At 30.4% G+C, this 22537-nt stretch overlaps 1 protein-coding gene and 1 non-coding gene across 8 annotated transcripts in view; both read left to right on the top strand.

Moving 5' to 3' along the window:
* The window catches only part of LOC116770994 (uncharacterized protein CG43867), a 165057-nt gene that overhangs the window by 72604 nt on the left and 69916 nt on the right, over window positions 1-22537 (top strand). The window contains exon 1 of one of the 7 annotated variants that reach the window (XM_061520870.1): window positions 21076-21293. The exons of the other annotated variants lie outside the window; for them this stretch is intronic. The gene's annotated coding sequence lies outside the window, so the exon portion shown is untranslated. Of the gene's footprint in view, window positions 1-21075; window positions 21294-22537 lie in introns of those variants that run through there. 7 annotated transcript variants of the gene reach the window in all.
* Window positions 15322-15393, top strand: Trnam-cau (transfer RNA methionine (anticodon CAU)). Its single transcript has one exon. It is a non-coding gene; the product is annotated as a tRNA-Met (tRNA).

Genomic DNA, 22537 nt, shown 5'->3' with positions numbered 1-22537 from the left:
ATTCCAAGTTATTATATGTAGGTCTCAAACCATGCCTATTAATCCTATAGTGCCGCCACTTACTTCATAAATGCCTACATTCGTCTGCGATCAATGAAAGGCTCTCTACGAAACGCAACCATCGGCTAACCCCCAATGCACACACAATACAATATCATTTGGGGAAACAAAATTACCAATTACAACACAAATAGTTGCACAATGGTAAACGTTAATAACTGTAGTATAAAAAGAATGCCTACACAAAAGCTTCGCTCTGTCTGGTCTCATGATAATAATTGCCAAAATACCTTTCACATAACTTCTATAACAACAGACCTATTATTTATGATTCGATTTCGGGTGCACGCTCTGTGTTTGTGAACCTTTGTGTTATATGATTCAGTGAAAAGTATTCGTGTAGCTAGGTTGTTTTGTCTTTGCCCTTAGATAATAAGGTCGTGTTTTCTTTGAATTATCTTCATGCTTCTATCATTTCAGTAAGTGTATTGTACACACACTAATTGAATGCGCTGGGAGTCCATTCTGTCGAGTTGTCGATCAGATGATAAAGCACGTTGGTGGTTCTTGAAACCTCTGCTAACAATTAACTTTGAAGTCTCACTAAATAATGACTGTTTGGATAAGAAACAGCAGTAAATTTTAGAAGCAATGGATGTTATTAACAAAGTTATTAAACTATTATTAAATGAAATAAAATAAACGAAACTTATATGAATTACTTTGGATAAAAACTTTTCATTTTATCCGATATATTATTTAGTTTGTTTAAAAGTATATTTCTGTTTGCCACTGCAAACAAGTTAGGTTTCGCGGATAAAGAACAAAGAGTTAAAGTTATGTATCTTGTTTAGTTTAAACTGTTTTCCAACTATTTCGTAATGCAGCCCGTTCTTGTTTCAGGTGTGAAAATGTTCCATTAAAAGCTTCACTTCTTTCATTAATGAACAGCAAAATCCCATCTTATATGCGTTGAAGTGTACAAAAAATATATTTTCTATGAACGAAATGATTAATGTAATGAACAATTTTTTGTTAATATTCATCTGTGTTAAATTATCAGTTTTATTGATTATACCTTATTTCTATATACCTTACTAAAATCAGGTAAATCGCTGATGGTGTATTGTACGGTCGCAAAAGCTTATGCCTTAGCTTATCTCTCTTCCGACGTCTTGCCTTTAATTTCGTTCACAAAGGCACGTCGTCTCTGTTATTATACATCATGCTCCAATTATTGTCGTCTCGCAAGAATAAAGAGCAGCCCGTAGTTCACGTTGAGATTTCTACTCGTGTTGTTTCAGCGGGCTGTGTAAATATTTGTACGGTAAATTGTGTTTTACTTTAGTTTATACAATGTGGAATGTCAACTGCTTCAACCATTTAGACCTTTCTTTAGTTTTGTTTAAGTGTTTGTTATGTAGTGTTTCATTACTTTTGGATTACTTTAAAATATGTTTTATTTTCGTTCATTCAGAATGGAACGCAATATTCGTTATATATCCTTCATTTCGTATTAATATATTTTTATATTAATACTGAGGTAAATAAAAGACGAGATATCTTTAATATTAATCGTGACAGTTAATCGACATTAAAATTTAACCTTGATATTTAAGTTTAATCAATTGTAAATTGAACCTGTAGTTAAATGGTAATGGGTCGTATTATAATGTTTAAAAGTAGGAAACATGAAAAATGAAATTATTTAATATGACATAATTAATCCCGTTTTACAATTTAGTTGGAACTTAGTTCAAATTCGAATGGCGTGCTGCATGCAACGCGACGCGGGCTACAAACAGTCAGTAAATTATTTAACAAATAGAAAATCTAGGCATAAAAATGTCGTCTGACAGAACTTGGGCATTTTTACTTATACAGAACGTTAATAGATTTTGCTTGGCACAAGTCGTATAAATCAGGCTCTTTCGCAATTCGTTGTGTAGAATAGTTTATGTAAATACTATTTTAGCTTACAATTAATTTTCCTAAATTCAATAGCTGTGTAACATTGCAAAAAACCTTGTGATTATTTTGAAATACGATAAGATATTTTATGGTTCACATACATATAAACAATAATGTGAATAGGCTGTTGGTTTTAGGTTAGATGTAAAAAAAATAACGTTATACAATTCAACTTAAATAAATATATAAAATTGAACAAATGTTAGGTTATTTCTTAAATGATTAAAGAACAATTTTATTATTATCGACTTTTGTTGTTACGATTTAATAGAAAAGGCTGAAACAAATGCTTTACGAATTCATAAAATCTGTATGAACACTATCATATGCGTGTTATTTTTTTTTTCAACCAAATATTCATACTAATTAGCTTTGATTAATGTTATAAGTTATAACATAGATTATAATCTCATGACATCTCACGAAACCTGTTTATAATGAACTTTCTTAATTATTTATATCTTTAACAGGAACCTGATATGTTTTGCTTTCGGTAAAATGTAATATTAACAACTATTCGACAACTGTTTTGACGTCGGAAGTAATTACAAATTTTGATCACGTTTTCAATAAATAACAAGACGTTATTATCTTATAAATATATGCTTATTATTTATAATATAACATAATGGAAATTATATGAAAATATGCCTTCAATTTTAAGTTACCTTTTCATAGCCCGCAGATACACTTTCTCGCACAGTTTTTAATTATCCCAGCACTCTCCAACCTTAATGAATGCTTTTGCCTAGAAGATGCTAAAATATAAACACAGAGACTTATAATACCCAAGTTACTTTAAAAACATTGAATTATTAATTGAAAGTATTGATTAGAACTATCTCGTTTAAGAATTCGGAATCAATAAAGATATACTTTTAGAAAAAGAAATCTCCATCCAAAGACGATATGAATTATATAAAATAAATTAAAGATAAAAAACCTATTTATAAAACAAGCTTTAAAACTGAAAGCTGAAACAAAAAAGATATAACCATCGACATATAACGCCATTACGTTAATGATTTGATGTAAGAGCTTGTCGTGAGTTTTAAGGACTCAGATTTACCTTGTTTGAAAATTTTAATGGTTAAAATCAATCACATTACGTAATATAATTTATTTTTTACTACGCCCAAGTAAATCCCGCAACAAGCTTTATATCATATAAATTATGCTATGACGTCATATGTAGGTAGTGATAGTTTCGAAGTATCTGTTTTTTTTAGTTTATTGTTAATTCTTTTCTTATAGCTTGACAGGTTTCTCGGTAAGTTCATCGCATTTTTGTAAGAAACTTATTTGAAGAATAAGAAACCAAGAAGTATTAATAATTTTAGCCTACTTAAGGCTGTATGTTTGACTAACAGCGACGAGCTTTGACCCTAAGTATACCGGGGCTTGGTAAACTATATTACCCTGCATTTTGTATACTGGACGACCTAAAAATAATATAATTGGTATCATTCTTCGTTTCTTTCCATGTGTACAAAGATATGAATATCGTCTTTAAAATGTATATATTTTTAAATCTCTTTCCTATTCCCAGTACTACTTCCATTTGAAACCAATATTACTATATTAAAATATTATAAGAAAGAAAAAATAAAATATTCTATTTTGGATTTTATTTTACATGTTTTCCTTGGAGACCCATTTCATTCCTTACCCGCATTGTAGAAGTGCATTAAAATAACTAATATCTTGAATGGACATCTACAACAGATTTAGAGTAACGTAACGAAGCTAGCAATGAATTGTTCGCCACTTTGAGATTGTATATGATATTTAAGCTCAATTACTTGAAGATATCAGTTGAAAATAATGTTTCAAGTTTTACTTGACTTCATCTATATAGGTATGGATACATAACAAGATAAATAAAACTTGTTTGTCGTAAATATATTAACATACATTGCTAAGGAACTAATAAATAATAAATCGTCTTAAATTCATCACTTTCAAAGCTTTTAATTAATATATAAAAATCCTAGAATCTGTCTGTGTTTCGCTTTGGCTGCAAATTCAGAGCGTGCTGATTGGTTATAACAAAAAGCTAATGCGTTTACGGACCGGATTTTCAATTATGTTTATGCATTGACAATTATATTTGGATTAAATTAGTCCCATATAAGCGTGATTATACTTTTCAAACGCGCAACAAAAACAACAAACTTTAATAATATTTGGCAAACATGATATTAAAATGTTAGTATAAAATAAACAGAACCATATTCAGAGAGTTGGAAACGATCAGACAAACATAAACGTCTCAATTATATACATTTATTGCCTCCACGAGCCGTGTGGCCGTGTGGGATCGTAGAAATTCAAATTTTTGAAAACACTCGATTATTTTCTAAGTGTATGCGGTAATATATTCAATGGTCGAGGAAATTGCATTCTGCACTATTATTTGTATCTCATACGATAATGTTTTGCATTTCAGAGGTATTTTAAATAGTAAAAATATTCGAACTACCTGTGAATTTTACAGCTATTGAATTAAAAACATATTGAGTTCAAGTTAAGTTTGAATAATACCAGTGCCAAATTGAAGACCACGAGAGTTTATTGTGCTTTTAAAATAATATTTTTAAAGTAAATAACTTGAAATTTTAAATGAATACTATTATTATGACATATTTATACGCACAAGAAGTATTCGAACCCGAGAGGCTGGATCAAACATTAATATGACGATAAAATATAAAGAATACTGAATTCTCCGACTCCAGTAAAGACATGACAGCTCAAATAGCAGCTTTTCTGGGACGAAACATCCTGAAAGTTACAAGTTTGAATCCTGTCCTCGTTGACAACTTTTTTAATCCTTTTTAACTGGAATTTTATTTGATGTTTTAAGAACAAATATAGGAAGGGAATATTCGCATCATCCACTTGTTAAGAAAGAAGAAGAAATCTTAAGCACGCTTCAAGAATCTGTTCTTGACCGCTTTATGCATGATGCAAACGAGTCAGTCATCACGCACAGTACGCAAGTGGCCTCTCAGAAGCGACACCTCAAGATATTTTACGTAAGATGCTGTTAGAAGTCTGAAATGCTAGGAATTACATGGTCTACTACTGATAATTTAGTAACATTTAATTCGTAGTACAAGATGGATTGCTTTATATATGGAAAAGTTATTAATTAAAGTTTACTATATTATTAATAGTTATAAAATCAGATCTCTTTTTTATCTACTTTGATGATATAGAAAAATGAACAGATGTTCACATACTTGACTCAAAGTATTGTAACTCATACGGATTTTATTTAAGTGAGTTATTATTTTTTAAATATATAAATCTTATATGTTTGAGCATGTTCTGTATTAGTTTATCACGTAAAAGCTGACAAACCTATTTTGATCTCTATTAAATCATTTTACACTAAGACTTTCAAAGTTTTTTACGCGATGTGTGTGTAAGAGTTCTTAATGAAAATATTAATAGTTATTGAACATTAGAACCTTGTTTGTATGTGAGTAATGTTTGCATAATAATTACTTTGTTAAAACAAATGAAGTTCAGAATTTTGTAGAACATTGTATTTATATAAACAAATTAACCAGTCGACATTTGCCTCTCAGTACAAAGTTTTAATGGTCTAATCCTTCGGGTTTTGCATATTTACTGTCTGATACGAGGCCTTTACGGTATAACGCCTAAATTCCAGTAATATTATAAATACTAAAGTTTCATCGTTTTCATATATGATATGTATGAAATTTGTCAAATGATTTGAGTGTAGTTTAACTTTAAAAATAATCGTTATGAAGTAAAATGTTTCACAGTAACAAGTTAACCTCTCCTGTTCTAACAAATAAAACTCTTGCAGGTATTTATTAAGGGAATAACTCTAACGAAGTCTAAACATCAACAGTCACTGGCCTGCGAACCCAACTCAAAGTTAAATATGAAATCTAAGCGAACTTCCCAACATTCCCGACTTGCGTCAAAGAGTTCACATAAAATTAAGTAGGGTACTTGCATAATTTTAACATATAAAATGTTAAAATGTTCATATATCTAATTTAAAAAAACTACACTTGTTCAATATCTGACTAATTTTGCTTATTTTTATATTAAATAAATTTCTACACGGAGGTTATATTAGGTTTTTAGAAATGTTAGATATTCTGTTTAAAAGCAAAAAGATTATTTCCAACCACTTTAAATGATTTCAGAAAAAATCTAAGTTAAGGACGTTATAGTATAAACTGGTGCCCAAAACCAAAAAAATTATTGTAATAAAAAAAAATACTAAGTAAAAAATATATTGATGGCACACGTTGTCGACTGTCTGATAGTACAACTTGTAACATCATTTATCATAGCCTTAATATCAATATTTTAGAGGGCAGACAGTAACTAATGTTGCCTTTTCTCTGCTTGACCCTATTACCTAAATAATTCCATATAAATTTTAACCAATTTCACTTCTATTATATAAAGTTAAAGAATTATTAAATTAATGTTTATGAGAAATAAGCTTCCAGTCAAATTCAAATTTAACTTATTCTCATATCTCAGCTCTAAATTTCATTACAAATTTGATACACTCCTTAGCGACTTCATCACATCTGTATGAATAAATTGAGTTTTGATACATCCGCGAAACATCAAATCTAATTTTGATATCAAAATTGCCTCAGCCCTAGTACTCGGATACAGCTTACCAGTTCTCCGAGGTTTTGTTTTGACACTAGCGAGATGAAAACAGAAAGTGATTTATCTTAGTTTCGCTCCGGGCAACGGCTCTACAAACTTCGGTCTGTGCGTACGTTATCTTATGACGCAATATCAAAATTATTATATTTAATATATTAAGTATTATATTATAGCTTGGATTTATTAAAATTAATGAATGCGGATATTATTAAACATATCCTGATAATAAACTTTGTATAAATTAAAATTATGGTAATAATATTCGTTTGGTTAATTAAAATACTAATATACTCATAATTTATTGGGCATAGTCATTTAATATTCGGACCGCAATATTATTTGCTGCGCCAGAACGTGATGGCTCGCAACCGAGTTATTTAACTCAACAAAACTATATCCTGTTTAAAATTTGATTATACTATAATATTCAATATGAATTATTTTTTAATATATTTATTATAATTTTGTATTTAGTATAAAAATCATATAGGTCTAAATCATATGAAATTATATTAATGTTTAGGTATTAAACTGCCTCTAGCAACTTAAACTTAGTCACAGAAAGCAAATGAAATAACTTTGGTGACTTCGCAGTTGTCTAAAACATTAATGGGTCTATACGGGGCAGTTTTAATTTAAGATTTGAAGTAAACTCAACAATGGGGTAAGTCGTTAACCCCGTTCGCTAATGCGTCAGAGCATCCAATTAATCGGGGTTAATTAATTACTTTTTCTTAGTGTAAAAAATAGTGAGCGAGGAATAATCCTTTGTAGGAGTAATAATGGCTATAAATTAATAAATATTTATTATAAATACAAAAAGAAAACAATTTGAATTAATACTAGAAATAATCAGGATTCAAAAAACCAAAAAAAAAACTAGGTTAACGTTAAAAACGAACGGTACAATTTTATTTATGTACGTTAATACTGTGAGAAAAATTATGAAGGCAAAACTAAAAACTGTGTTTAGTTTGATAAAATAAACTAATGGTAGGTGTAGTGTTTGTAGGGACAGAGTCAAGTGTAAAGATATCTCATTACCAACTTTGTGTCCTCAGTGATAGTAGCAGTTGCTTGTTATAACTTAGTCCCTCTGAACTTGGGACAGGTTAAGTAAATAAAACTAAATATTAACAAAAGCGATTTGTTGCTTATGAACTTGTTGTCTGATAACTTATTTGTTGCTTAAACAAAAAATATTTTACTTATCACTAGTTATTTAACTTTTACATTTCCGTCACTCTTTTGAATCTGGATGTTCTTTTGTTGGTAACATAATAAAATATGCCGTTTCGTTTCACAGCTAATATATTTTTGTATTAAAAATAACGTTATATTCTGTGATTATATCAAAGTTTTTGTTATATTCATCGAGAAATGTAATGTTAATAAATAGCACTGTGAAACGGTCAGTTATTAAATTTACTTGGACAATAACCCTGTTTCTTGGAAATAAAAATTTCTCTGATGTTCAAATTTATAAAACTTTTGTAATTTCGCTAAAGCCTAGAGGCGAAACGTCACAAATTTAATTATTACCGTGACAGGAGGCATTTCGGAAAAGGGCTGTGACTTTGTCGCTGAAATTACATAAATTCAGTTATTAAGTATTTAAACACTTTTTAAAATTAAATTAGAATGTTTTTTATTATTAAATTTTAAAATCGTAATATTCGAATATAAGTACATTATCAGCATTGAACTCAAAATAGAATTGGATATATGACGTCATTAAAAAGTTGACGAAACAAATTGAAAACGCTGTAAGATTTGTATATAGGACGTACATATATTACATTGAATGCACTATGGCTTGTTTTCTTCACAATATCGGAGTAATGCGAAAAATATGTCGCAGCGGTCAAGGGAGAGACGGCGGAAAATTTTCCATAAATCACAGCCTATAGAATTCATTCACAAGTTGGAATGGCGAATTTTCAATCTTTACCAAACAAAACGACTACCAGAATCATACTCCTCTTTATGGAATTCTTGACAGCTGCGTTATCTCAGTAAACATTTCAGTCAAAGTCGAAAACATCGCCGGAATTAGGGTATTGTAGATTTTATAATTTTATAATTTTAATGCACAGCAAGCTACGTATTTTACATATTTTTTATGGCTTCAAGCATCGCGTACCTCTGTGTAGCGTGCTCGTACCGACATTATTTATTAATATTGCTTAAACTTTATAGCGCTGCTAGTTTTAAATTTAAATCGTGGCAGCGCAAAAAGTTCAACCGCTTCTTGAATGTTACAAATTCCGTAGGCACCGGCTATAAACATGAATCAAGATTTCGCTTACGATATTTCCCTCCGACATTATGTCAGCATATACAGGAACACGTGTAACTTTAACAAAACTCTTGTTTATAATACAGAAAAAAAAATTACTCGCGCAACACATATTTCCCAGCTTTTATTTGGCGTGGAATCCCCCAAAATATTAAGAACTGCCTTCCATCTATTACGTTGTATTTTACTAAGAAAATGGTAGACTTCGTTGCGAAGAAAAGAGATCAACATATACTGGTGGATTGTCAGCGAAACTGTATCATAACTAACCATCAAAGAACCTCGTACTTGGAATAAATTTTCAATATTTTTAAACGGAGATCGTTAGTTCTCTTCAAGGGTCTGTTGTGGGAAAAGGTTTATCCTTGAGACGTGTAGGGCGCACAATGCTGTTTGAGAGTTATATTGAACTTCCCTTAATGGGTTTTTAATACTTTAAATAGACTTTCATTGATCCCGATATGATTGATTGCGGATCGGGGTGTCGCGGACGTGTTGAAAATTAAATTCTATATACCAGATAAATCCGCATAGCTTTATGGTTTTGCGAATTGAATTAAATTACGTAAATTTTGTCCATTCCAAACTTTTTGTTGACATACATTTTTATAATGGATATGTGGTTGTATTTAATAATGAATGATATCAGAGAAAATTATATCCAATTATTGTATTTTCAGAACTGGTTATTTGAGATGAAATATTTTACACATAAAAATACGTCAACTTGTATTTAATATATTTGGGAGCTGAACAAACAGTCGGGTTGTAGCGATAATAATATATCTGAAGCAGGTGTCTTTACTTGTCTACATACCTTACTTGAACGTTGTTAACATGTATTCTAATCTGTACATATTTACTTCCATCCACATACATTTAAAGGTAACGCGTGAAGAGTTATTCAAACACATTTATATTGACCTTTGTATCAAGTCAACTCGCTTCACTTATCATTTTCGCTTAAAACTTGTAGTCTTTTTTTATATTTAAATGACAAACAAACAGAGCACGTCTCTATAATTATCATTGCCTAATAAAAATTTCAAACCAAAGCAAACATTATTTTAGTTCTCCCTTTGATTCAAACATTATATTGCGTTGGCTATAAATGAGTCTGCATTGAAAATTTTAATTTTAATAATTATTTAATATTCAGTTTTTTTTTTAATTATTTATTTATGAATACGCTATTGAGCGATCATAGTCCTATAATGTTAAGAGATAATACATTTGAATTATATAAAAAAAAGTAGAGACAATGCTGGCAAAACATCTATTTCGAATACAGGTGTTGATTTCGCTCACCACAAACGATATCTAACAAAGCACTGGGAACAATAAGTGAGAGAATTATATACGCTTATGGTACTAAAACATAGAATCCTGTACGTTCCAAACCACAAACTATACTATCAATTGAAATCTACCCACCCATGCTTCCTCGATAGTCCATTTATGTATAATATAACTCTATTTTACTACAGCAAAAGCAACCGTATTTATTAGATGATAAAGCCTATATCTGTGTTTGCTAGATAGAGACTAAAGCCGTTTAAATGAAAGTACCTAACTTTCATCGTACAATATTTGTTCACTTCGTTACCGTTTTGCGGTAATATTCATCAAAGCTTTTGTGAGGGGAAATATGTGGAATCGTCTTAAAGTTAGTCTATGGGAGCATTAAAATTTGGGAAATGAGAGTTATTGTCAACTTGAGCAATTCAAATCTATATTTTAATGCTTAAAACGAAATTGTTGAATGCTTTCCTGAGACAATCTAAGACTGGAAATATTTTCAAATTATATTATCATATTTTCTACAAGTATTTGCTCGCGACTTCGTCCGCATGGACTTTAAGATATGTTTGTGACTTTAAGATTAAGTTTTGATGTGTATTTTCCAACAGTTGTATTTCTTTATAAATTGTGTCCCATATATATAGTACCTTACGCGAGAAAGAACAACAAACATCCATACATACATTGTGTGAATATGCAACTTAACATTATTATAAGCATTTGGAACCTCTATACTGCCCCACTTATTTATTATTTAATCATAAATTAAAAAAGCTTCTTAAAATTGGTTCCTGGTAAAATACATAAGCAAAACTAAATCACAGTATTTGATCGTGACAGACGATAAGGCTGCAATTTGGAATGAACAGAATATCGCATCGTTAGGGACACGCAAAAACATTTGTGCAAACACTGCAGGAGCCGAGATACCAGACGGTTTTATTTATCACAGCGGCCATAACGAATGTTTGATTACTTTCATATTAAGCAGAACGAATATGCCACGAAATGAAATTTAATTTAAATTGCTATATAGATTTAACTATTTAAAAGCAGAGCGATTTATTTGTATTATTAATTCTGATTGTTTTATATTTTCAATGACACTAGATATATACCAGAGCTGTTAAAATATTTTTAAATTATTGTAAAGAATAAATTGATATTGAATTCGTTCTGGCATTAAAAGTAAATAGGCATCTTCAATGTTCTTTATTCGATGCGGAGGAAGCTATTGTGAGATCATTATATAATATTAATAAGTAACTTAATGTACTAAATAACATCTTCCAAATCAGATCGCTCAGTACATGTATTTGTTCATAATGATCGATCATTTTCATTGCAGTGGTCTTTTGTTCGTGTCCACTCAATGAAACCACGTAAACCAGAACATGCCCTTTGTATTCCGTACGACCCACGTGAGCCATAATTCAGTCTTCCAAATGCAGTAAGTGTGATAGGTGATAACATTCACTGAAATCGAAAGAATAATTCATAGTCAAACAAGCTTCACTAAAAAATTGTGATTCCGAAAAAAAACATGCCTTCCGTTTTAGGACAGCACTGAATTGAGTGCGAAAATTTTATTTTGTACAAAATTTACCATATTTTTTTAGTTTAATACAAGTATAGAAATTGTTCCGTCAAAAAAAAATGTGCTATAATATGCATAGTATGCAACCGAATTGAAAATACATACTTAGAATCCACTTGAAAGATATATTTCTGTGTAAAACTCATTAAAAATACAAAACCATATCGGATCTAATGTAAACGAAAAGGAGATGATAACAGAGAAGGTAACACGACACTTCCATTAGAGAGGCGACTTGTAATAGATGGCACTTAAAATGATACTGACGTCATAATGGTTAGTGCCTACGCCTTAAAAATCGCTACTGCAATTTGACGGAGAGCGCGGTTTACTAAAGGCATCAAAGTAAACTTTTGGATTATAGTAAAGGGTATGTGATGGATATTGGGCTTAGAGCGCACCTGAGGGCTGTGTTGTTAGAATTAATAATGTATGTTGGGAAAAAGACGATCAAATTTATATCCACGCTCGAGTTTAAGCACACGTACTTATTTCAATTACTCTTTTATTAATAGAATTTGTGAAAGAAGATGCATCGTTAGAGGTAACTTTTGTTTATTTGTATTTGTTTATAAATTCGTATGAATAGTAATTTATTTGTGAACGCGTATGAATCACTAGAAAACCAATTTACTGCGCTCTGGCCCTTTAATTCATAACTATTTATAGAGAATTTTTTTTTGGGAGTTGTCTGTGGAAAATCACTGGCCACGTTAGTCGTTCAGATCACTGCAAATCGGTTACTAGCACCGGTCATATCGAAACACGATGAGAAGCGAATATAATATGAATCATTTACACTCTGTTAATATGCTGAAGAAACTTATATCTAATCGCATCTCCTTTCCTGGAAAATCGGGATGTGTTCAGCTTAATCTACTCTGCTGCGGCTGCCTATCTTTAACATAACCGAAAAAGGCTCTACGTTATTCTTTGGATTTCTCATGCATGTCCTGACTGTGGAGGAAGGATTGCTTGGTATTTTAGTGGAAACACTTATGTACACTGCCGGGGTAGCCCCACATAATTCGAAAGTCTCTAACGGGTGGGTAACTGTAATGTATTTACCCACAAACAAAAAAGCGCCTTGAGTATTTGCCAGAATGTGTACCGACTACACAAACTGTGCACTGTGCAAAAACTAGTCTACTCTACCTTTCTACACACAAAACTCCCCAGATCGTGCTCTTCCAAATGTAATCGTAAATATGTTAGTTATCCTAATATATACTTATATATGTAAGCCTAATGACTTGTCAAAATAATAAAGAAAATGTATAATACAAAATTATTTACAGTAAATAGTACAACTTTATACCATATACTGTAAATTAAGAACTGTCCTTGCTATGTAAAATCTATAGATATATTGTCAATACCAGTTCGAGTCCAGTTGAACGTGGCTGTTTGTGCACAAGACAGTATCGGACAAGTCCGGACACGTCTGTAAACAATGAGTATGCTAATCCGGTTAATTCTCTCTCAGATTCTATATTTATTGTGAAACACAAATAGTGTTCATTATACCAATGATAGGGCGCATATTGTTTTAGCGACTTCAGTGTACCAATGGATATAGTACCAAAAAATATAGCACAAGTTTTTATCAGTAAACAGACATGACACCAAGAAGGTCGTATTACAAAAAATGTACTTATGACACTCGTCAATAAAAACACCTCGTACCTCCGTAACATGGACTGAGAGAAGATGATTAATATGAAACTTATCTCTAATCTCTAATGTCCAGAAGTTGTGACATAGGAAAGTCAAGTACTTCTTTCTCTACAAAATTTTTTGCTCGTCTGTACCTATTGAGACATATTTACAACATTTTTTCCAAACATTTCAATGTAAGATATAAAATGAAGACTGAAAGGTTAAGTTAATAATATTCTTTCAATGTATTGGCTTCTAAACTGAAGAATTAAATTAAAGTAATATTTCGTATGTTCATTTATTCAGTAAATCATCTATAATATAGTAGCCTAAGCCATTCAAGTGAGTAATAGGTGATAAGCTTGGGTGCTCTTTGTTTGGATTCAATCTATGTAAATGATATACATACATCCAATTTAATATATTATAACCAAATCTGGAAAATTTGCCTGTATATTTATGAATAACCTATAATTACAGCCCTATGATTGAAATTGATAACTTTATTTAATACAATATCTATATATATTAATCTTGTGAAATTTTGTATTGAAGATACACAGAACTTCTAGATAAAACGGAAAACCTACCTATTACAGAGCCTCACAAAACTATTATTCTAAGCCAGTATGCAGGAATGCAGATTTTAATTAAGTTTTAAATTAAAACTGTGGCCTTTTGCATAGTATTTCGTGTAATGGCCGTTTCAAAGAAACCTTATATCCAGCAAGATAAGACGATGTAGCTAAAAAAAGCTCGTAAGCATTTAAAAACAATCCCATTTAACCACTAGAGCGAGAATCGCTTGCACTAAATGATCTCCAGCGTTGCATGCTGCACGAAATTCCCCTTGGAACATTCAAGCGTATTTAGTCTTTTTGTATCTCAAACATACCAATGGATTTACATTAGTTAGTTCTAGAAAATAATTATGAAGAGAGTCATCTGAATGTGATTTATAATTCAGTAACATTATCATGAGTTTCCGAACCACTGACCGATGCGACCACTGCAACGTGACCTCCCGGGCTCGTTTTACTAGGAACGAAGTATATTTTCATTAGAGCTCTCATTCAGATGGTTGATTTCAGCAAGCTTTGTAAGAGCTCCTATCCGCCTCCCAACTATTAGTAAGCGGTTGAAAGGGAGGCTGCGAAAGATTAGCGAGAGTTCAAAGTTAAATGGACAGATTTCATTTATGGACTGTGATTGTAAATGACAAACGAAATGAAGCGCTATTGATAGCTATGGTGTTTTGAACAGTTGCATATGACGCGTAATTTTGTTGTTATTTATGACGTATGTATGAAATTTTAGTTCTGATAAGGGTGAAGTTTTATTTTAAGGGTAATAATTATACTATCATGTCTATCTTTGAATTGTATGTTGTAAAATACAAATACGTTAAACGGAAAATATATTGCATGTGCAAATCAGGGATCATTCACACGGCCCCCATACAGCAATTATCGACCATATTGTGAATTGTTTCTCGCAACATTAGCCGAAAACATACATGAAAATTTCGTGTAATAGGAGATAAATCTCCACACCATTATCCATGGCAGACACCTGTTCTACCCAGGAAATTGGACGGACACTTTAATTTTGGTTATATTAATGTATTACGTGCATGTTCCTAGAGATATGTGATGGTAACAAACTGGAACGATGTTAACATGAGTCATGCAACGAAGGTTAAAGAAAATAAATATTTTTATTTTAAGGATTGGTAAAAATTTCTCGTAATACAGTAGTTAAGACTTTTTCTTTACAACAGTAAAATATAATACGTAATTTCATCATGTATTATCAGAGCAGAGTGGCGCAGTGGAAGCGTGCTGGGCCCATAACCCAGAGGTCCGTGGATCGAAACCACGCTCTGCTATGATCATTTTTTTAAATATGTCTAGGATAACTTTCTTGAAAAATAACATTTATTTCCATATTTTATGCAAAATATAAGTTAGCATATTTTATGCAAAATATAACTATTTTAGTTTGTTATTTTAATAAAAAAAAAACTCATGTCTATTTCACACCAGTAAACGACCAGTTTTAAATATTATAGTATTACCAAATTTCCACTATTAAATAATGACACTTCAATTCTATATCCAATACCGTCCACCTTTTTATCAGCAGTTGATGACAAATTAAGAATAAAGCAATATATTGTTTTACATTAAAAAACATTGAAATTAATTATATGCATTCTCTATATTACAAAAAAAAGTGCTATTTGTATTTAATTCACCAGTATTATAGCTACGCTAATTAATAAGTGAATTCTATCACACTCTGTCAGGATCACAAACTACGTAATAAAAAAAAGTGTATAAAATTATTACGTGGAGTCTAATAATAATAATAATATATTTTTACACTTTTTAAAATGCCTATATAATATGTAAATTATATAGAAGACGCCTACTGTTGTGCTTAAATCCTCTCAGCGCTAGTTCTATATCTAATAGAAAGATTTTAATTCTTACTCCTTATAGGTGTTGCCTAAAAAGTCCTTTTACTTCATACAACCAAGATTTCTATAATACTTTTTAAGTGATATATATTTGCATTAATAAAACTTCTTTAATCTATCAAATACCTCGGACCGAGTAGCGGGTACCGGCTAGTTAATAATATGTATATGGAAGTATTAACGTCGGTATTATCAACTATAAACTCAAGGAAGTTTTAAATACGCTGATACTTCAAGATCTGAGCTCATTTAATACGTCTGGCCTCACGAAAGTTACTGGCTGAAGCACAAGTAACATATGACCCTTGACTTAACAATAACCGTAACGTTGAACGGCCGTTTTAAATTTAAACCCAGATCATGGCTCTCGTTTGACGCAGCGGATTCTGGAGCACGATCGCAATATGTTCTCTTTACATCAGCTCGAAGGTGTAAGAGACCAATTAACAAAGGCTCTGACTTTTAGAATGATACTCAAACTTAATAGCGGACGAAGTTGTATGTTCTCAATTTATTATCACTTTCTATATATAATGTAGACTTACTTATAATTTAATTATAATTAAACAACAATATTAATATATATTGTCTAAATATTACCTTATTATGAAGGGTGAATTTTAAAAGTCAATCGAGCGTGCCGTTGCTTAGGAACGTATTGAACCTTACCGGGAATATTTCCCGTTATATAAAGTATATTTGGAAGTTTGTGTGTTTTATAGTCAAACAGAATCTTAATTAGTTTTGATAGAATCTTCCTCTCATTATCCTAATCACATACTTTACGAACAAGCATTACATTAATTTATCACATTATATGTGGTCATTCTACACAGATTTATTTTTTTAATATGTTATTGAATACTATACATTATCAGAGTCAAAACCGATCTTTCAATATCTTTAGACTTTTAAAATTTATATAAACAAATGCTAACTGACACTATATTTTTTTAAATTAGTCTTTTTTTAAAATTGTATGACTGTTATAAAGGACTCGGTTTTATTAATATTCGTATCTCAAAACAAGATAACACTGAACAGTATATTCTCGTAAGAAAACAGTTCTATCTAGAAATTTTTATTATAATTATACATTTCTCTTACGATTTTTTTTTATTCACGTAAGTAACAAAAAGTGGTTATTGGTACGATTGACTGTTATTTCCGATAATGAGCATCTAACCTTCTGTATTATAACTAGAGTCTCCTTTAAAATTATTATTATGAATAATAATCAAACAAACGCCTTTATTCGCTTGGACAATCTCCGAGTTTTCTTCACACAATACTCTAGATTATAATTCGTCCAACAAATAAAAACGTTGACATTTTCAAAATATTCTACGGTTCCAGTGCGAATGAAGTCATAGTTTAAAAATCTTTCTGTTTTAATATATTGTTGACATTTTGATCTTTGGTTAATTTTTTCAAATTTTGCTTAAAGATCTTACCAGAGTATACAGTTTGCTAGTCATCAAAATACTATACTACTATTTTACCATCATATAAAGAATTAATAAAAAAACTAATTTACTATAAAGTAATAAAAAATAGAAACGGATCTTAAATAAATTATCTGTTATGCTGAACTTTAAAAAGCTTTTTTATTTTATCATAAAAAATCACTCATTATTTTTGCATCACTAAATATTAACTTTTTATTGAAGCATAATATCTGAAAATGCGAGAGAGGCATCTATTAAATTTAATATCCTTTTATAAATTTACCTTCCATCTGTTCATAGAAAATTTTCTTGTTTCTATTCTAAGTTACTTATTCGTCTTCCAGGAAATATTAACCACAAGTTTATAAGGGACATCTAATACGTTCAACGCCTTTGTTGATGAACAGAACAATATTGCTTATTGATTTTCAACTCTGTCTGCGGGTGGTAAAGTTGAAATTAAATCTTATTGTCCTTCGAGTCGAGATTGTAACGTCTTCTATTGAATAATAGCGCCTTGGGCCACGATGTTTAAGTAATTTTAAACACAACACTGACATTAAGCTTGTTTAAAGATATTTACATACGTATTTATATCGTGTGAATGTTTATTAAGTTTATGTAAATTTCATTATAAAACAGACATACAACATTGCAAATTTCTAAATAGGTAACCTTAGTTATCAATAATTTCGTGATTAAATAAGCATGTTTAATAGATACAATTCAATAGATGCAACATTAAGTTACAGTACTACGATATGTTACATGGTTTTGCGGTGTCAAATATCGAATAATTTTGCAGAGTATGTTTGTATGAAACGCAGCTGCCGCGGTTCCCAGTACAGAGTCCATTAATTTAATTAATACCCTTATTTTACATCATTGTATGAAACATACTGGTGGTAAGAGCAACTGATGTTATTTGATATAAATTCATAGAAATTTGACCTCTATGTTACAAACATAAGAATCATAATGGTTGAACAGATAATACTCCGCTGCGCAACAAATATAAGTGTATGGATTTTTTTGTGTAAAAGCAAAAAGCATCGGATAGTCTATGAGACAATTATATAATTTATGTATATTATATCGCATATGGCTCTTAGACTATATTATTATTCTTGTAAAAACACTCTGAACTCGTTGAAGAGCTTTGAATATACTAAATCAACATCATTACTAGTTACTTTCTTTGATCTTTCCTCAGCGAGCAAAAATAAGTTGTAATGAGGGAAAATAAGTATAAGTATTGCGTGTTCGAGATTAACTGTAATATAGCTACTTGAAAATATATATTAGATCTAAATTTGAATACTTCAAGTTTCCCTTAAATAAAAACGTAACTAGATGTTTTTTGCGATTTCGTTCAACATTTTCGTGTATATCATTTATTTCAGGACCTTTTTTCTGAAAATGCACTGAACACTTATCGGAATTCTTAATGACGCTTACACATAAAGAGTTAAAGGTTTGAACATAAATCAATAACAAAACTAATAAAAAGTCTCACATTGAAGAAAGATATTAAATTTGAGAATATTATATTAACAACAAAGATATCTGTACTAATGTTTACTGTTTTAAATGAAACTACTAAATATTATTTGAGATTCCGCTAACATGATATTCTCTTTAAGCGCTTCCATTTCAGTAATTATAGAACAGAAAAAACCTCTTATTATCACAGCGCTGCAGCCGCTTGATAACAAATTTTATCCAAACCAATCTATATTAGTTTTATACCATTGTCAGTTACAAGCTTAAGTTTCTAATATAAGTGAGATAGGATTGAGGTAACGCAATAATGGAACGAACAATGCAATTGGTATTCTAATGTAGTGTTGAATTCTAGAGCTTTGTCCTTTGAGGTAATGTGCGCTGTCGACGTATATTGAAATTTCAAAACGGAAACTTCACCTATTAATACGGCGCTGGCGACACGTAAGAGCAATTCCAGATGCTAATAAAATTATGATGTCGTATTGAATTCATGTTCATATGTTTTAGATTAATATTTTTATATCAGTTTTAAGGAATTATTTTTACATATTACATGTATAAACACTTACATTACTCACATTAGTGCGTGGCTCAGAGAAAAATGTATAAAGCGTCTATATTTGCCTACATTATCCCATTTTAGTTGTGTTCGGCTCTAGAAATATGTATATAGTGTTAAAATTAAAACACTCTGTGTCCCGGGACTTGACACATAATACAAATACTATGTCGGTATCCCACGGGCACTACACAGAATTCCGGGATAAATTATAGCCTTTGTCTTATTCCAATGTATAAGCTACGTTACTACAAAGTTCAATCATAATCTGTTAAGTGGTTTTTGTGTTAAAGAACAACAAACTCTCATACGTCCGTCCTTTCCCTTAATTTTTCCTATTCACAATATTAATAGGACACAACTAAAGGTTATCGATTTGTAATTTTTTCATTGCTTGATAAATGTCATGAAGAATTATCGAATTAATTCATAGCTCACAACCATATGGAGTGTTAAGGGTCTATTGTATTGGGAAAATTTAGGACACCTTTATTTTCCTACATTGATGGATTTTTTTTAGATTTAGATACAAATCTTAATTAAACAACAAAAGAAAAATAACATTTTAGTTATAGAATCCATAAACGAATGAAAACTAAAAGCCTTAAGAGACAAATAAAAAAGTATCTTCACAATTCTTTTCTTTGACTAAAAATAACATTAAAGGTGTGTGAAGTTAGCCTTATATTTAAATATACTTAATCCATTATACTAGCTTCAGTAAGGGATAAAACTAATCTCATTTGATAGACTTAAACTCCGGACTTATTTTAACGGTTTTCCAATATTGCAAATTTAAGTTTTATGAACTATCTAAAACTTCGATACGACTGAGAAAATGTCGAAGAAATCGTGAGAAAACCTTTTCCTATGTAGACTCTTGACTATCTTTTTGGCTTATAGAATGATGACATTGTATGAACAAAATTATAATTTACAAAGAATATGTGGTCATTTTAAAAAATAATTAGCATAAATATAAAATACTCAGTATAATTTATATAAATCACTCATATTTTTGAGTATCTCATATATTATATGAAGGGGATAATTTATAATTGGCATTGTCGACGCCGATTTGGAATAAGTTTTGTGGCAAGAGCGATGAAAGCCTTGGAATGGTTTAGTAATCACTATTAAGCATCATTAGTATATTATCCGGATTAATAGAACTCAGTCACCTGCCATGTAATACATATATAATTTAATGGTAATCACATTATATTACCAATTAATTGGCCACAAGCAAACAGGCAGTATGTATATAATGTTACCATACGAAAAAAATTGCAGTATAATACAATTTCTTTGATATAAATGTTACAAAACTATGAAAAATCGTTTTCAGTGATCCGTCTGTTGCATATAAATTTAAAAGCTTAACAGCCCCAACGTTTAAAGTAAACAATATAATATTACCTGACACGTACAATGATATAATATGAAACATATTGTTTATTTACACCGACGTCATAAATGGTTTGTAATGCGTTTTACAACATACGTAGAACAGCTACGGCGTAGCTGTCGGGTGCTATAGTAACGCTCAGTTGCCTCCGCGGGCTCGGACCGCGTAGACGTGTTCAATGTGCTACACCATTTCGTAACCCTTACGACAGCCGATATCTTAAAAGCCTGATTTTAATTAATGCGAATATAAAGATGGCTGACGTCGAATATCTATTGACACGCGTGTGGTTTGAGTGTTAGAGTTGATAGGAATATTTGTAGACGTGTGTGTTTATAACGTCCTGCGGTTATAGAGCGAGTGCCTAGATTAAGTTTTGACTTTGGTACATATAGTTTACACGTAATTTTAACACCTCTCTGTTGGCTGAAACTGTTTAGTTTTTATACTCCACTATGACACAAAAATTCACATATGGAATTTCAAAATAGTCATATGTGAGTGTATTGTACTGAAGGTTCAATGACAAAACTCCAAAGTATTAAAGGCTTTCAGGCATAACTTAAAACAATTATCTCGATCATTACCTTCGACTTATCTCATACGGTACTAATAATTAATTGAAGTATGTCACAATATGAATCATTCAGGATTTTTTTCTGATTATGTTATAGTATATTAATGTCTGTTTAATTTATACCAATAAATTATGTACAGGTTTTAACATAAAGACATATAAATGTACATTAATTATATAAAATTTAGTTATATGAATAATATCAAAACTAAATTGAGAATCAACATTTCTTGTAAATATTATTTCCGATATAAAGGTTAGATCTAATGCCAGCTTAAAGGATAAACAATTTTGTATCATAATTCTATATGAGACAAAAATATTATAGTATTACATAGAAATCCTTATATTAACTTGAATACAATAGTAGAAACAAAATAATTGATTGATACCGAGGCATTTTATGTGTTTAGGAAGCATTCAATTATTAACAATTCATATAGAAACAATTTAATGCTAACTAACTAGGTATAATAGTACAAAATGTATCCAAATGTATCGTATTATTTGATCATATACCAGTCTAGTTTGACTGCCTGAGGCTGTATCTCAAACTGTTGCCTTAATGAAACATACCTTATTAGGTACATATGGAAATCTGTGTTGCAAATTAAAAAAATATCCTCATATATATTGATTTTAAATTATGTACTCGTTATTATATTGAATAATAAATTTTAATAGAATTTAATTAAAAGTTTTTTCAAGTAGTGTTTGATGTCTCTTCTAATAAGAAAAACAGTGTTATTTTATAGTGACCAATATTAATTAAGAAATAACTTCATAGTATATATTTCATAGAACAGGCATGTGAAGTATGTTAAGTACTTGATTATTAAAATCAGAAGCCTTTGTTGTTATAACCTGACTGCGGAACATCGTCCACCAAAGAGGTTTTATTGAAATACATAAAATCAATATTATAGGAACAATATTTTCATTTTATCTAATTCATTTAAATGTATGTTCCTTAGAAGAATAAAAGTAACAAACAGTATATCAATTTTCAATAATAAATCTTCAGTGTGAATTATTTCTATGTTAAATGTAAC

Source organism: Danaus plexippus, chromosome 7 (assembly GCF_018135715.1).
Source record: "Danaus plexippus chromosome 7, MEX_DaPlex, whole genome shotgun sequence".
NCBI lineage: Eukaryota > Metazoa > Arthropoda > Insecta > Lepidoptera > Nymphalidae > Danaus > Danaus plexippus.
Note: the sequence above shows the minus strand (reverse complement) of the source record. Positions and strands in the feature narration are given on the sequence as shown.